Source organism: Hibiscus syriacus, unplaced genomic scaffold (assembly GCF_006381635.1).
Source record: "Hibiscus syriacus cultivar Baekdansim isolate YM2019G1 unplaced genomic scaffold, ASM638163v2 tig00111504_pilon, whole genome shotgun sequence".
NCBI classification, from domain to species: domain Eukaryota; kingdom Viridiplantae; phylum Streptophyta; class Magnoliopsida; order Malvales; family Malvaceae; genus Hibiscus; species Hibiscus syriacus.
Genome location: NW_024063107.1, coordinates 539,374 through 553,734, shown reverse-complemented (window position 1 = coordinate 553,734; position 14,361 = coordinate 539,374). Strand labels below are relative to the sequence as shown.

At 31.5% G+C, this 14,361-nt stretch overlaps 1 pseudogene; it reads right to left on the bottom strand.

Annotated features, from left to right (window-relative positions):
* Window positions 1-9,472: 9,472 nt before the first annotated feature.
* LOC120164025 lies at window positions 9,473-10,554 on the bottom strand (annotated as a pseudogene).
* Between the last annotated feature and the right edge of the window lie 3,807 nt (window positions 10,555-14,361).

Genomic DNA, 14,361 nt, shown 5'->3' with positions numbered 1-14,361 from the left:
TAATAAAATTGCATCCCGACTATTCATTGTGCTCCAAACTCGTCTTTTTTCGTTAAAAATTGATGGTAGTTAGAGTTGGACATTAACATGCTGACTAAGATATGATAATATGATATGAATATCAAACGACTACCATATCCCAGTCAGCAGGTCAACGTCCAACTCAAACTACCATCAAATTTTTAACAAAAAGGACGAGTTTGGAACATAATGAATAGTCGAGTGATCATTTTATAACTTTTAATAGTTAGAGACTTAAAAAGGCAATATCCTATAATTAAGGGACCATTTTGTAACTTTTATAATTGGAGGACTCTAAAAAATAATACTCTATAGTCGAGGGATCATTTGTGTACTTTATCCTAATTTTAATATACTTTTCAAAAGAAAATTAAAGCTGTAACACCTCAACCCGTATCCGACCGGATTCGAGTCTGGAGTCACAATGTCTTTTCAAAGCATTTTCCTTTACAAACTGATTAAAATTTGAATTCACCTTTCAAGAAAATGAATATTTTACATTAATTAAATCAGTTGGTTTACAAAACATATCAGAGCATATTCAATCAATTAATTAGTACATGCCAACTATATTCCAATAAAAAATAATCTAATCATCTCTTAATTTTTTGATCTGAAATTTGTAAGGGAGATGCTTACATGTCTTGCTCTTCTTCGTTTCTCTCGTTTCCGGAACCTACGTGTGAAATACTCACACGCTAAGTCTATGACTTAGTGGGGCATAATAAAACATATACTGTAAACTTAATCACTTAACAATACAAAACATTTATAGGCTCATGTCATACCACTTATATAATATTACATATAACAAAATGCAAACATACATATATATATATCATTATCAATAAACTTATCATATTCCTTATTACTACTAACATCATTATTATTATCATATCATATATAATCTTATTATCATTAGTCCCTTTTTAATATAAACTTATACTTATCATTTATGTACAACCTAACACATTTTGCAAGAGCGCAAATAGCATCACACAAGATATATTTATGTTATCTCTTTTATTAGCCGTGTATACTCGTGAGAACTAAAGATATGCGAGTATATTGAGGCTGTGCACATATGTTGTCACCACAGCTCGTATAAGTCCCCTAAGTGGCATGTGAATATGTCCCGAATGCCCACTATCCATATGTTCTGAAGAACATAGGTAATGTCCATATGTCCCTAAGGACATAGGTAAACTATACATATGTCTCGAAAGACATAGGTAACCCTCGACTATTGGCATGCCAACTATACCTCTAGCTCTCCTGACACTTACATGGGCATTATCTTTACACTTATCACATATTCACTTATTCATATCATGTAAGCTCACAGTTTCGTATCATATCGTTCACATCTCAGGATTTATCTCTTGTGATCATGTAATTTGTAACACCCCCAGACCCGTACCCGACCCGAATACAAGTCTGAGGTGTCACATTGACTTTTCAAACTTTGACTCTTGACAAAATTCAAAGAAAATTTAAAACTTTCATTAAAGTAAAAGCGGTTTATTTACATAATTGATCACAGTAACCAAAATCGATCAGAGCACATTTAACTCAATCAATTAGTGCATGCCAACTATATTCAAACAACCAAACACATTTAAATCATCTATTTTCTGATCTGAAATTTTGTAAGGGAGATGCTGACATGTCTTGCTCTTCTTCGCTTCTGTAACCTACGTGTGAAACAATCACACGCTAAGTCTATGACTTAGTGAGGCATAAATAATATGACTATAGCATATCATAACTAATTCTTATTATGCACATTTCATGTAATCATGATAAACCATAAATGCATACAACATAAATAATATATATATATATATATATATATACCATTTCCTTTTACCTATTATTATTACCATTGTTTAATATATATTATACTTATTGCATTTTGTATATCATATATATACCTATTGTTTCACAAAACCCATATCATCATATAATTCTGGCAACATATTTCCTAACACAAAACATATAAAGCGTATGTAATAAATTTCTCATTATCTCTTTAATAGTCTTATTTTCTTTCTTTATCTTTTAGTTATGCATACATACAATTAATGTAAAATATATAATCACATATAACACATATAATAATAACAACCAAATAATCTTATTCATGACTTCATGCATATATTCTAGGAAATAGACTCATCGCAAGTCATATTTCCATTAAACAATACATGTCACTATTATGCACTCACCTGACCTCACTAGTCAATTCCAATCTCTTATCTTTCCCCTTGATCGATCTTTCTTGTCAATGATTATGGAACTTGTTTAGGCTCTGAATCTACATAATTATACATTTTAAGGCAATTATCAGATACCTACACCTTGTAATCTACTAACAACTTAAACGAACTTAATAAACTAATTCACTTTTTCCTTCAGGGGTGTACTGATGCACTATAGTGCATCGGTACCCAAAATAGCTTCGAAATATTGATGCATCGATGCACCCCTTACTGCATCGATGCACCTTCAAAATTTGTCTTGGTGCATCGGTGCACACAGTATTGATACATTCCTGGCTTCGATAATCGGTATACTTACATATACATGCTTAGATTCATTTTTATTCATTAGCTTGTCTTTAACCTTAATATCCTCTCCTCTTGATTAACTTCAAGAATCATACAAATTTTCAATGTTTTAAAATCATTCTATCACTTCACATCTTTTAATTCAACCCTTGACAAGTCAAATTCAACTTCAAAATCTATTAACTCCTATTTCAAAAATTCACTTAAAAACTCATTTTTCTTAATTTCTCATAACTTGTTAATCTTTGAGTTTTAAGCCACCTAAAGCTTTTCTTAATCTTTCTTAATATCCCAAGAATCAAAACAAGCTTTAAAACGAACCAATTAACCAACTAAGACCCACTACCTTATACCAGACTTCACGGTAGAGAGGAGGAAGAAGAAGACTGAAGAATGCTCTGGAGAAATTACTCATTCCTACGTGTTTATTACCTTTTATAAAGGGAAATAAAAATATTTCCTGAAAAATGACCATAATACCCTTATTACTTTCAAACTTTGTTATTAATTCCAACATCAATACTTTTCATTTAAATCCTTAAACTTTCAATCTTTTCTGAGATTGGTCACTAAATTACCAAAAATTCTATTTTGGTCATTGACCCGACTTTTGGGATGTTACATGTAATCATTGCATTTTTTCTCATATAACTTATTGTCACATAAATCACATATCACATAGCTTATATTAACTTCCCAAGTCATTTCATATTATTTGTCACATATATCATATCCCATAACTTATCTTTGATGGTCATATAATTATACGTTTTACTTCATTTCACACCTAGTCACATATACTCATATAAACACATGCTTATAATTATGAATTCATATATTCTTCTTATAATATCATATATATCATCTATGTTCATTCACTTAATCTCTTATGTTCATATATCATATAATCATACCATTCATTATATCATATGACTTATGTAAACATATATATATCACTTATATCAGTTTCTATATCCTATCACACTAGCATATATTCATACAAAACATATCACACATACAATAACATATAACTCATACACTTCTAACAAACACATGTTCATGTTCATGAATTCATGCATAATACTATAATAGACTTGTCGCTGCATATATCTACTATGCACTCACATTGCCTCACTAGTCAATAGCGTTCTCTTATTTTTTTCTTCAATGCCCAATACTTGTCGATTGATCTGGACTTGCTTTCGATTGATATCTACATAATCATACATTATACATATCAGTATTCTGCTTGGCGTACTCAAAACTTTTATTTCTTAAACTAAAAGAAATATCTATTTCCATTTCCCTTTGAAGTGTATCGGTACACACTATAGGGTATCGGTACATCCCTTCACTGGTGTATCGGTACACTGCCTATGTATCGGTACATAAATTACATTCAAATTTTCATTTCAATGAGTGTATCGATACACTCCTTAATGTATCGATGCACCTTGAAGATGTTCTTCAAAATTGGTCTTAGTGTATCAGTACCTGTTGAATATGTATCGATACACACCAGCCCAAAATTCACATTTAAGCTCGAAAATCACTCCAATTTTACTTAAACACTTCATATTTCATCCCCTATCCTATTCTTAACTCACATATATATACTTAAACTCATTAATATCCATTTATCACATCTTAAACTTCAAAATCTTGTCCACCACATGAAATTCAAAAATCATACTAAATTTCCAACATGTTCTAAATCTAATTCTAACACTTCATATCTTTTAATTAGACCATTGACAAGTTAAATTCATCATTAGAACTTCAAAAACCTCTTTACATCAAAAGTTCACTCCTAAACACTTAATAGAATTTCTTTTCTATATTTTTATTCATGACGTTTTAAGCTTATACAAGCTTAACCGGCTGAAATTAACTCACCTATTACTCTTGAAGTCCACGGCTGAAGAAGAAGAATGAAGTTTCTGGAGAAATCTCTCATTTTTCATCTTAATCCCACGTTTTTATAGCCAATAAAAGAAAAATCTTTTTTGTCAAATAACCATTTTACCCTTCTTTCTTTCCCTATTTACTAATCAATCCTACTAATATTTCCAATCCCTATACTTTGACTTATTTTGAAATTGAGCACAAAGTATTTAGTATCTAAATTATTAACAGTTTATCTTATAATCACATACTTTTGACTTATTTTGAAATTGAGCACAAAGTTTACAAAATTTACATTTTAGTCACTAGCCCTGATTTTAGGATGTTATAAATCTCCCCCTCCTTTTAAGGAAAATGCTTCCTCGAATTTTCACTGCACAAATTGACACTGACTACACATATCTTCTAATGTTCTCATGTTACTTCCTTTACTAAATCTTTTCTAATCACCTCTAATAGACTTACCTTTTCCCCCACTCAATTCTTCAATTACTTTCAACCTTTATAAATCCATATCATGTCACTTATCATGTAGACAGTAACTTCAGTTGTTATCACTCATAATCATGAATTAATCAATTAATTTCCTCATCAATCTATAATTATCAAACTTTTATTCCATCCTCAATTTCGACTACCTCTACTTGACCAAGAAACACACCTTAAACTTTTATCATTTATGATTAAGATATATATCTTACCATAATCAAACAATCTTTCACATCATCTGACGAACCTTTCTTATTTCTAGTCAATTTATAATCTATACCTCATAGAACCTTTATCATATCTGATCATTTAAACTCTATCCTTTCAATTACCTTATTCATCTATCCTTTCCTAATCAAGATCTCTTTATAACATAACTACACTATATCTTCCATCTGTGTTCTCATACTCTTTTCATTTCACTTATACTTATCTCTAATTACCCATCTTTATTATATCTTTGTAACTCTTATAATCCATATGAATTGCCCAAAATCTTGTTCTTATACCAAATCCTTATTCTATTTACAATATACATATTCTACTACTATCTTTAGCTTCCTTTGGATACACAAATCCTTATATTCTTAGCTATACTACCTTTACATAATCAGAATACACTTACCATATCCAAATCCACATCATACTTGATTAACTTAATCCTATATCTTTTTCAAATCTTACCACTCTATCATCTTTACTATTACAGCTAGTCAATAGCAGCGGGTCAATCTAGGGCACATACCCTAATCAATTAATCATATACACCATTTCCAATCAAAATTATCTAAACAATAGTTTACTTAACTTATCAAATCCACATTCATTCTCCTACATTATGTAATTTTCGTTGTTCAAACTCAATATTCTAACTTCCTTTGTCTTATAAACTGATCACCGATGTACCCATTCTTAAACTATTCTTATAAATCCTTAGCTTTACTCAAACATAATAATCCTCACCTCCTTTACTATATCACATTATTATGATCAAGATATACAATTGTATCCAGATCCACTTCATATTTGGATATCATAACCTGACAATATCTTAAAATCTTATAAGTCCAATACCTTTTTCATCACCTAATCTTGTTAGCCAACGCTAACTCTTTCCATCTTAAATACAAACCTTTATCATATCCACATTCTTACTTATACACAATACTATCCCTTCGTTTTAAACTTATAAGCTCTAGATTTATATATCTTATACGCTTGTCACTGATACACTTATTCTTGAACTCTTCTACCAATTCTCAGTGCATCATTTGATCTTTTAACGTCCTTATGATGACACTTGTTCACCATATTCTATCTTATCCACGTTATAACAAAACTTCTCCATATCACTTTTTGATTCAAAACAGTGAAAACCTTCTATCACTATTCGAATATGATTTCGATATTTTGAAATCAACCTTTAATCTTACGAGGCACTTCCTGAGGTGTCTGCTCTTCATCCTGCCTGGCCAGGGCAGGTGAATTACTACCATCATCAGGTTTATCGCCTCTCGATTCACTTTAACCATTCTATTCTCATAACTATCTCATACTAATTTTATTCTATTAGTAAGAAAATATACTCCTTACACTTTCATATAAGAAATTTTCACTTTGAGTTGGCATGTACACATTTTTAAAACTCCTTTTACCTCGGTTTAAGCCTAGAACCGGCTAAACCTTAGCTCTGATGCCATTACATGTAATATCTCCAACCTGTATCTGACCCGAATTCGAGTTTGAGGGGTCACATTGACTTTTCAAAGCATTTTTCTTTACAGACTGATTAAAATTTGAATTCACCTTTTAAGAAAATGAATATTTTACATTAATTAAATCAATTGGTTTACAAAATATATCAGAGCATATTCAACTCAATTAATTAGTACATACCAACTATATTCCAATAAATAAAATACATCTAATCATCTCTTTAATTTTCTGATCTGAAATTTGTAAGAGAGATGTTGACCTGTCTTTCTCTTCTCCGTTTCTCTTCTTGCTTTCCGGAACCTACGTATCAAATACTCACACGCTAAGTCTATGACTTAGTGACGCATAATAAAACATATACTGTAAAATTAATCACTTAACAATACAAAACATTTTATAGGCTCATGTCATACCACTTATATAATATTACATATAACAAAATGCATACATACACATATATTATACTTATCATTATCAATAAACTTATCATATTCCTTATTACTACTAACATCATTATTATTATCATATCATATATATAACCTTATTATCATTTGTCCCTTTTTAACATATAAACTATACTTATCATTTATGCACAACATATAACACATTTTGCAAGAGAACAAATAGCATCACACAAGATATATTTATGTTATCTCTTTCATTAGCCCATGTATACTCTTGAGAACTAAAGATATGCGAGTAGATTGAGGTTGTGCACATATGCTGTCACCACAACTCGTATAAGTCCCACCAAGTGGCATGTGAAATATGTCCTGAAGAACCTATATATATGTCCCGAAGGACCACTATCCATATGTTCTGAAGAACATAAGTAATTGTCCATATGTCCCTAAGGACATAGGTAAACTATCATATGTCTCGAAAGACATAGGTAACTCTCGACTCTTCGCATGCCAACTATACCTCTAGTTTTCCTGACACTTACATGGGCATTATCTTTACACTTATCACATATTCACTTATTCATATCATGTAAGCTCACAACTTCGTATCATATCGTTCACATCTCAGGACTTATCTCTTGTGATCATGTAATCATTGCATTTATTCTCATATAACTTATTGTCACATAAATCACATATCACATAGCTTATATTAACTTCCCAAGTCATTTCATATTATTTTTCACATATATCATATCCCATAACTTATATTTGATGTTCATATAATTATAAGTTTTACTCCATTTCACACATAGTCACATATACTCAACTAAACACATTCTTATACTTATGAATTCATATCTTCTTCTTATAACATCATATATATATCATCTATGTTCATTCACTTAATCTCTTATGTTCATATATCGCATAATTATACCATTCATTATGTCAATATCATATGACTTATGTAAACATATATATATCACTTATATAGTTCCTATATCCTATCACACTAGCATATATTCATACAAAACATATCCCACATACAATAACATATAACTCATACACTTCTAACAAACACATGTTCATGTTCGTGTTCATGAATTCATGCATAATACTATAGGAAATAGACTTGTAGCAAGTCTAATTTCCATTAAACATCATATACTATCTACTATGCACTCACATTGCCTCACTAGTCAATATCGTTCTCTTATCTTTTCTTTAATGCCCAATACTTGTCGATTGATCTGGACTTGCTTTCGATTGATATCTACATAATCATACATTATACATATCAATATTCTTCTTGGCGTACTCAAAACTTTATTTCTTAAACTAAAAGAAAGATATATTTTCATTTTCCCTTTAAAGTGTACCGATACACACTATAGGGTATCAGTACATCCCTTCACTGGTGTATCAGTACACTACCTATGTATCGGTACATAAATTACATTCGAAATTTTCATTTCAAGGAGTGTATCAATACACTCCTTAATGTATCGATATACCTTGAAAATGGTCTTCAAAATTGGTCTTAATGTATCAGTACTTGTTGAATGCGTACCGATACACACCAGCCTAGAATTCACATTTACGCTTGGAAATCACTTCAATTCTACTTAAACACTTCATATTTCATCCCCTATCATATGCTTAACTCACATACGTATACTTAAACTCATTAATATCCATTTATCATATCTTAAACTTCAAAATCCTGTTCACCACATGAAATTCAAAAATCATATTAAATTTCCAACATATTCTAAATTCAATTCTAACACTTCATATCTTTTAATTAGACACTTGACAAGTCAAATTCATCATTAGAACTTCAAAAACCTCTTTATATCAAAAGTTCACTCCTAAACACTTAATAGAATTTCCTTTCTATATCTTCATTCATGACGTTTTAAGCTTATACAAGCTTTGCCTAAGCTTATATAAAAACCAAGGAATAAAACCCAACTTAAAATCTAAGAATTAACCAACTGAAATTAACTCACCTATTACTCTTGAAGTCCACGGCTGAAGAAGAGAAAGAAAGTTTATGGAGAAATCTCTCCTTTTTCCTCTTAATCCCACGTTTTTATAGCCAATGAAAGAAAGATAAAAAATTTCTTGTCAAATAATCATTTTACCCTTCTTTCTTTCCCTATTTACTAATCAATCCTACTCACATAATTTTCAATTAAATCCCTGTACTTTTGACTTATTTCGAAATTGAGCACAAAGTTTACATTTTAGTCACTAGCCTGATTTTGGGATGATACAAAAGCAAATGAAATAGATGATGAAAATGGAAAGCATACTCATTTTATTTTAGCAGATTCAATAGTTATGGACCATACAAGTTAGAATCATACACAGATAATACAACTGATTTACAGAATACAACTTTGTTTCTTTGTGTATTATATTACATAAACCAAAACTTGGGGACATCAAATCCATTTGTTCTTCTTCTTACAAAAAGTTGAGCTTGATTAGTTTCCTTAATCCCTTCAATAACTTTCCCAGACCATTGAATCCCTGAAAGATGAACTGGACTGAGAATCAAATCCACTTCCGACAACCCAAGCTGGTCGAAGATTCTCCTCTCCATTACAGCAACTGAACTTCTTTGATGTTCATACACCACAACCCAACCCTCCAGCTTCTGACCCTTTCATGATTCTTAGTCTCTTACACGATGTAATGAACATTCTGCAACATCAAAAGGAACCAGACATTACAACCTTGTAAGTTACATGTCCAGATCACGAAATATGAACATATATATACATATAAAGAGAGAAAGAGAGAGAGAGAGTTATACTCCCATGGAACATCTCCGACCAGCATCCAATCACCATCTTTGTCTTCGTAAGTAGGCGCATACTCCGATCCTTTGTAGCCTTCTCTCTCGGAGTATTCGCCTATGGTGAACTTGAACATGTTCTCAATAGCTTGTAATAACTCTGGGTACCCGGAGTAAACTTTCAGGTCAATCTTTCTCAGATACGGCGCTCCATCCATACTCACTTTTTATATAAATCCCGCCGCCCTCCGATTCAGTTTTCTTCGCCTGAGAGTTGTTTTTCCTGTACGACCGGATCGGCGGCCACCCCACGACCTGTGCTCTGCACATGTTGTTAAGAAACCGATTAGTTTTGAACCAAAATTTACATCAAATAAAATAAGAAAAACCATCACATATGCTTACTTGGGAGCTTCGGTTCGAGCACCGGATTCGCTGTTCGGTCGTTTGTTGTTTCGGACATTGGAAACTGCTTCTTGTTCTTCATGTGTTCCTGGCAACCCTAATCTTAGCTCAGTTGCTTTGAGATTTAGATCATTGTCGTAAGCCACTTTGCCTTCCATTTTCTTCTTCTTCTCCAAAGATGAAATGTTTTTTGAGATTGAGATGAGTGGTTTTTTTTATGACGGGAGTTGATTATATATAATGAAGAAAGAAGGGGTTTGAATGAATGAATGAAAGAGAAAAGGAAAGGTGAGTTGTCGGTAGCAAAAGCAGCAAGGTGGCCCTGTGATTGGGGGGACAAAGCTCCGACAAGTTCAGCCGCCCAAATGGATAGAATTTCAGCCCCATGGTCAACCTTCCACTCTCTTTTTTACATTTGTTCACACGGTGAATAATAATCTGATACAACATTTATAGATGGCGAAATTATGCCATCAACCTTTGTAATATGCATAAACTGTTGACTTATTCAATGTACTCTAATTTAATCTATCTTTTTCTTTTCTAAATAGTCTAGAACACACGTCTCATATATATAAATTAGTCGAACTCGAAATTTCTATGAAGAATAATATTTTTCTTTATCAGAGAAATTAACAAAGCTAACGTAGTTAAAATCTACGATAGATTACACATTTAGTACTTAAACTTTTTATTTTTGTTCTATTTTAATACTTAAATTTTTAATTTTTTCAAAACCATACCTAAAGTTTAGTTTTTGTTTCATTTTAGTACTCCGTCGTTAAAAACTTTAGTTTTTGTTTTATTTTAGTACACTGTTCAAAATTTAACGTTAAATTCTAAAAAAATTGAAAGTTTAGGTACTAAAACGAACCAAAAATGATAGTTTATGTAGTAAACGAGTTAAGTTTTTAACGGTAGGGTATTAAAATGAAATGAAAACTAAACGTTAGGTATGGTTTTGAAAATATTAAAAGTTTAGGTGCTAAAATCAGTGACAGAACTTAGTGATAATTTGGTGGCCAACTTTAATTTTTTTAAAAAGAATTGGAGGTTTAAGTTAATTTTTTAAAAAAAAGTAACTGTTCAATTTATATTTTTCAAAAAAAATTGGGGTATAACTAAAGAAATTTATATTTTGAGAGACTTGATGAGAATTTTTAAAGATTATGGGAGGGATTTAATTAAGAATATTAAAAAATTAAAAATTAATATGAAATTTTAAAAATTTTGTGAGGGCCAAATTAAATTTTTAAAGGTCTAAACTATAATTTTTTAAATTTTTGGGGCCACGGCCCATTAGTCTCCATTATCTTTCGTCAGTGATTAAAACAGGCTAAAATTAATAGTTTATATACTAAATACATAGTTTACCTTAAAAATTATGATGAAAGTGAACTTTTAATTGCTTCTAGTGAAGACCGAGGAATGAATACTAGACTTTGATTGCAGTTTTCATATGAGTCCGAGACTAGTTTACGACATATTCGTAAACTAAGAAGACCCATTATATATGTTCACGTAACTGAAATTCCTTCTTCTCGAATTTATCCCACACTGTCCTTGAAGCTAAGGTAACCATACAAAACGATCAGAAAAATTAAGGGTCCATTTCAATTTTCACCCTCACCCGTGCACATTAAAACCCTGTTTCCTCATTATGATTCTTGCTCTCCTCTTGCCATGCACATCCCATCCCATCCAACTTTCCGTATTCAAGAAGATCGATAATTAATAACGATCGACTCCGATACATTCAGAATCACGATAAACACGAAACGATAAGCGTTAAAAATATCGAGAACGGTGACGGACACTAACTTCTATTTTGTGGTGTGTAAGAAGAGAAGCATTCAGTTTCAGGGATAGTGATGCATAACAAATATTGGATCGAAGTTTTAATTGTTGGATAATTTTGCAGAATTTGATTCACTTGGGGTTTCCATGTTGGAGTATGCAATGCATTGAAACGTGCATGACCCGTCAATGGAAGTTGAAGAATTAAATGGCTGATACATGAAGGATTGGTGCGTGTGTGGTTATGGGATTGTATACGTGTATAGATGGTGATCGGAATTAAATGTAGAAAGTATTGAAATAGATTTATGTGAATATTTCTTTATATTTTTTTACGTGTGAATAAAAGATAATATTATTTAATAAATTAAATTTTAATTTTAAAAATATTGATGATAATATAAGAGAGTTTAAAATTGATAAAAAAAAGAATTTATAAAAAATATAGTTAAAATTAAGATCAAATTGAATAAAATGCAAAAACGAGGATTAAATAGAAAAAGGTAAAATTTATTATTAAAAAGTAGGAATTAAAGTTACATATGTATTCTATAGTGGTATAAGAGCATGAGGTAGCTCCGCAGAATAACCTAGAATTTAAGGCTAAAAAACGAAGAAATTAGGAAGAATGTTACATTTTAGGACGCGACTGAAAATGTTATGCTTTTTGATAATATTTTTGTTCGTATTTTATTTTTTCTGTTTTTATTCTTAAATTCTGTTTATTTTTTAGAATTTCACAATAGCACATTGTTCAAATTTGATTAAAAATTGACTTAAAATGAAAGATGAATTGAAGAAATGACGAAAACATGTCAAGTTAAGGGATTAAATTGAAAAAATGAGAATAAAATTATTTTAAAAAGAGGAATAGAAGCTACGTAGGTATTCTAAGATGGTTTAGGAGCATGTCTTTCAAATTTAGTAAAAAAAAAACTAAAATGAATGAAGAATCGAAGAAATAAAGAAATTATGGACTAAATCATAAAATAATCAAATTTCTTAGCAAACAATTAAAATGATGTCATTTTGAAATTAGGGTTTTTTGGTTTTCTTGGTAAAATCTAAATTTGACTTGAACTTAAATATCGACTCACTAATTCGAGTCAATTCGAATAACTCAAAATTAAAAGAAAAAATATTTCTTCCATTATTGACCAAATTAAAAACCTTCGTTTTGAGGCACTAGGTCCCTTAAGCAAGGTCAGGGGTTCGAATCATGGCGTTTGCGAATGGAGCAAACTGGGTTGGGAGGGTCGCCCTCGCCTATGCAATACCCAAACTGGATTAGCCAGTCAATAGATCGGATACCAGTGATTAATTTAAAAAAACTTCGTTTTGAAATTTCTAGAAATGAGAAAATCCATATGAAGAAAACGCGTATTGAAAACTCAAGGCCGAGAGACAAGAACACACATCTTCATGCTTGTAATTAAGAAAACATGCAAGTTATAGTGATGAGAGCTCGAAAATGTTCATATTCTTAGTTGTAATATTTTCGATTTGGTCACACATCTAGAACCGAACATACGATGCAAAACGTGTGCGATTACATCAGTTTCAAACACTTCTATTACATGGGCATCTATTCGGTGCTGCATTGCCCTTTCAAGATTCCCCACTTCTCTTTATGCAATCAGGTACGCTTTACGGTTTTTATACCTTCTGAGACCGTCTTCGGAGATACCCGAGTTTCAGTCAAGTGGTCAGACAACTACAATGTATAGACAAGACTTCTGACAGACCTACCTGATATGTTAAAGTGAAATTCAAGACATAGTAATTAAATCTATCGAACCCGTCATCCTACGAATAGTCATAATGACCCTATCGCTGATACATGCACTGAAAAACATTATAAATACCATAATCGGTACTGATAAAGGTCATGTCACCCTTCACAACCAGCCCTCTTCTTGGTTGTGCTCGTGACTAACCCTTTGCAACACAAAAGTATCGGCCAATGATTGTTCTCTTTAAAATTGTAATGTAATTTATCATTGCGTCCAAAAGTTATTGATCTGAGCATTTTGAATTAAAAATGTGCCGACATTGGACAAGCCTTGGTCAGCTTTAAAGCTAATTTGAAGCAAGAAAAGCGAGTTTCCAAGCTGTAGACATGAGAAATACGAGTTGGCCGAAAATCGGTGGTCCCCGACAAGGCCAATATGCCTTACTGAAGGAACCCTAACACCCTTGTGAAGGGCACTGAAGGAGAGTTGACATGATTAGGGTGGGGTGGTCC